At 40.5% G+C, this 4731-nt stretch overlaps 1 pseudogene; it reads left to right on the top strand.

Annotated features, from left to right (window-relative positions):
• The first annotated feature begins 2027 nt into the window (after positions 1-2027).
• LOC101429223 (importin subunit alpha-1-like) lies at positions 2028-3634 on the top strand (annotated as a pseudogene).
• Positions 3635-4731: the final 1097 nt, after the last annotated feature.

Raw genomic sequence — 4731 nt, forward strand, 5'->3', positions numbered from 1 at the left:
TCAGCTAGCACAGACTGGATAGTCAGACACCTGGGGTTCCATCGCTGTCCCCCAATAAGATAGGAAGGGGCTGGTGTTTCCTTAGGCTCTCTGGACAACTGCAGGCACTTTTAGCTTGCATGGACTGGACTGTTGGGCGCCTGTGGCTCCATCCACATTCCCCAATAGGTTAGGAAGGGAACTGTGTTTCCTCAGCCTCTCTGGGCAACTACAGATGCTTTTGGTCTACACAGACTGGTTGGTTTGGTGCCTGTGGTTCCATTCCTATCCCTTAAAGGGAAGAAGGGATAGTATTCAATCAGCCTATCACAGCAACTACAGGTGCTTTCACAGACTAGATATCGGGACTCTGGAGTGTCTATCCCCACCTCTGGCAGGAGTGGGAGGACTGGAGTTACATCAGTCTACTTGAGCAACTGAGGTCAGTTCTGATCCACACAGCTTAGCTTGCTGCCCACATCTGCAGCTCCATCCCCAAGCGAGGCAGGAGAAGTGGCATGAAACTTCATCAGTCTTTCCAGGCAATTACAGAAGGTCTTGGCCTGTATGGCTTGGATTACTGCACATGGCTGTGGCTCTGTCCCTATCCCTGCCAGAGGAGAAGGGTGGGGGAAGCTTCAGCAGTTCCTAGGGTAATTCAGGCAATGTCAGCCTCCACAGATTACAGTACCAACTACATCCTTGGTTCCTATTATACAATGAGCAAGGGAGAAAGGGAAAGACAGCCCTAAACTAAAGAGAGAAAGTGCACCCAGAATAAATATGTCTAGTAAGCCATATGGTAAAGCACCAACAAAAAAATTCCAAAAAAAAAAAGGAAAATATGGCCCAGTCAAAGGAACAAGGCAAGCCTCCAAATGACAGGAAGGAGTTGTGACAACTAATCACAGATGTTCAAACAAATCTCCTTAATAAATTTAATGAGATGGCTAAAGAGATTAAATATGTCAAGAAGACACTAGGTGAGCACAAAGAAGAATTTGAAAGCATACATGGAAAAACAGCAGATCTTATGGGGATGAAAGTCACAATAAATGTAATTTAAAAATACACTGGAGGTATATAACAACTGATTTGAAGAGGAATATGAAAGGATCAGTAAGCATGAAGAAATGACCCCTGAAAGTAAACAAACAAAAGAACAGATAAAGAAAAGAATGGAAAAAAAAATTGAACAGGGTCTCAAGGAACTAAATGACAGGAAGAACCATGTAATATGTGTGTCATGGGTGTCCCAGAAGGAGAAAAGAGGAAAAGGGCAGAAGAAAAATCTGAAGAAATAATGGTAGAAAATATCCCAATTTCACTATTGAAGGACATAGATATATCTGTCCAAGAAGCCCAACACTCCCATCCAAATAAATACAAATAGACCTACTCTGAGACACATACTAATCAAAATGTCAAATGCCAAAGACAAAGAGAGAATCCTGAGAGCAGCAAGAGAAAAGTGATGCATCACATAAAAGTTATAGTCAATAATATCTGGCAATGAATTCTCATCAGAATCCATGGAGTCAAGAAGGCAGTGATATGATAATATAAGATGCTGTTAGAGAAAAACTGCCAGCCAAGAATCTTATATCTGCCAAGACTGTCTTTCAAAAATGAAAGTGAACTTAAAATATTCACAGTTAAACAGAAACTGAGAGAGTTCATAACCAAGAGACCAGCTTTGCAGTAAATACTAAAGGGAGTGCTACAGCCTGAAAAGAAAAGACAGGAGAAAGAAGCTTGGAGCAGAGTCTAGAAATGAAGATTCTATCGGCAAAGTAACTTAAAGTGTAAAAAGAGTGGTGAAAATAAAATATGACAGATAAAACCCAAAGAGCAAAATGGATGACATTAAGTACTGCCTTCACAGTAATAATATTGAACTTTAATGATTAAACTCCCCGACACACAGTCTTCGGCCTGAGCCATGGTGGACAATTTTCAGGGCAGTTGATCCACAGCCTGTGAGCCCTGCACCACCTCTTGTGGAAGCCTGACCCCACTCTACAGCTTTCTCCCTTTGTCTCACAACCATGTCCACCAATGAGAATGCTAATTCACCAGCTGCCTGCCTTAACAGATTCAAGAAAAAGGGGAAAGACAGTACAGAAATGAGGCGGTGGTGTATAGAAGTTAATGTGGAGCTGCAGAAAGCTAAGAAGGATGACCAGATGCTGAAAAGGAGAAATGTCAGCTCTTTTCCTGATGATGATAATTCTCCATTGCAGGAAAACCATAACAACCAGGGCACTGTAAATTGGTCTGTTGATGACATTGTCAAAGGCATAAATAGCAACAATTTGGAAAGCCAGCTCCAAGCTACTCAAGCTGCTAGGAAACTGCTTTCTAGGGAGAAACAGCTCCCTATAGATAACATAATCCAGGCTGATTTGATTCCAAAATTTGTGTCCTTCTAGGGCAGAACTGATTGTACTCCCATTGGGTTTGAATCTTCTTGGGCACTCACTAACATTGCTTCTGGGACATCAGAACAGACCAAAGCTGTGGTAGAAGGAGGTGCTATCCCAGCATCTCCCCATGCTCACATCAGTGAACAAGCTGTCTGGGCTCTAGGAAACATTGCAGGTGATGGCTCATCTTTCTGAGACTTGGTTATCAAATATGGTGCAGTTGATCCTCTGTTGGCTCTGCTTGCAGTTCCTGATATGTCATCTTTAGCATATAAATGTAATTTAAAAATACACTGGAGGTATATAATCTTACCTGGACACTTTCAAGCCTTTGTTGAAACAAGAATCCTGCACCCCCTTTAAATGCTGTTGAGCAAATTCTTCCTACTCTAGTTCATCTCCTGCATCATGATGATCCAGACGTATTAACAGATATATGCTGGGCCATTTCCTATCTTACTGATGATCCAAGTGAATGGATTGAAATGGTTGTGAAAACTGGAGTTGTGCCTCGGCTTTTGAAGCTCCTCAGGGCTACTCAATTGCCAATTATGACTTCTGCACTAAGAGCCATAGGGAATATTGTCACTGGGACAGATGAACAGACTCAGGTTGTAATAGATGCAGGAGCACTTACTGTATTTCCCAGCCTGCTAACTAACTCCAAAAGTAATATTCAGAAGAAAGCTACCTGGACAATGTCAAACATCACAGGTGGCCATCAGGACCAGATACAGCAAGTAGTGAATCATGGATTGGTCCCTTTCCTTGTTAGCGTTCTTTCTCTGGCAGAGTTTAAGACACAAAAGGAAGCTGTATGGGCTGTGACCAACTATACAAGTGGTGGAACAAGTGGTGGAACAAGTGGTTGAACAGATTGTATACCTTGCCCATTGTGGCATAATAGAACCATTGATGAACCTTTTAACTGCAAAGGATCCAAAATTATTCTGGTTATTCTGGATGCCATTTCAAATATCTTTCAGGCTGCTGAGAAACTAGGTGAAACTGAGAAACTTAGTATAATGATTGAAGAACGTGGAGGCTTGGACAAAATTGAAGCTCTACAAAACCATGAAAATGAGTCTGTTTACAAGGCTTCATTAAGCTTGATTGAGAAGTATTTCTCTGTAAAGGAAGAAGATGACCAAAATGTTGTGCCAGAAACTACCTCTGAAAGCTATACCTTCCAAGTTAAGGATGGTACTCCTGGGACGTTTAACTTTTAGATTGTACGGCTGAGGTATAAAGTTGTTTATGTACTATGTTTGGTATAAGTTTGTCTTGCTGTTTCTCTACTAATTGCTCTTTTTTAAATGTGATTTTTTATGTAGCACTTTTTACAACAATACTATACTTGAACAGTTCCAAACTGTATATACTGTATGAAGCCTCTCTTCAATGTGTTTCTTATTTCTATGTGGAAGTTCATATCTTACAGTGTGTCCTGTAAATAATGATTAAATTCCATCTTTTCTTCAAAAAAAAAGATTAAACTCCCCAATCAAAAGACATAGACTGGAGGAATAGATAAGAAAACATGAGCCATCTATATGCTGTCTACAAGAGACTCACATTAGACCTAAGAATACCAATAGACTGAAAGTGAAAGGCTAGAAAAAAATATTCCAGGCATGCAGTAACAAAAAAAAAAAAAGAAAAAGAAAAAGCTTGAATGAAATAGACTTTAAAACAAAACTGTTCTTAGAGACAAGGGAGGACATTATATATTAGTAAAAGGGACAGTTCACCAGAAGAAATAACAATCTTAAATATATATGGGGAAATGGATGTGGCTCAAGAGATTGGGCTCCTGTCTAACATATGGGGATTCCCAGGTTTGGTTCCCAGGGCCTCCTGGTAAAGGTTAGCTGACACAACAAGATGATGCAACAAAAAAGAGACAAAGAGGAAAGACAATGAGAGACACAACAAACCAGGGAGCTGAGGTGGCTCAAGTGATTGAATGCCTCTCTCCAATATTGGAGGTCCCAGGATCAGTTGCTGGTGCCTCCCAAAGGGAAGATAAGAAGAGAAGACAAACAGACACAGTAGAATGCACAGCAAATAGACAAGAGAGCAGACAGTGCGTGCAGGTGGCAAGGGGAGGGAATAAATTAAATAAAATAAATATTTTTAAAAATGTATATGAACCTAGTCAAGGTGCCGCAAATTACATGAGGCAAACACTGGCAAAACTGAAGGGAGATATAGATGTCACTACAATAATAGTTGGAGACTTCAATACACCATTCTCAGCATTGCATAGAACATCTGGGCAGAGGATCAATAAAGAAACAGATTGAATAATATGATAAATGGACTA

The sequence above is a fragment of the Dasypus novemcinctus genome, chromosome 14 (assembly GCF_030445035.2).
Source record: "Dasypus novemcinctus isolate mDasNov1 chromosome 14, mDasNov1.1.hap2, whole genome shotgun sequence".
Taxonomy (NCBI): Eukaryota; Metazoa; Chordata; class Mammalia; order Cingulata; family Dasypodidae; genus Dasypus; species Dasypus novemcinctus.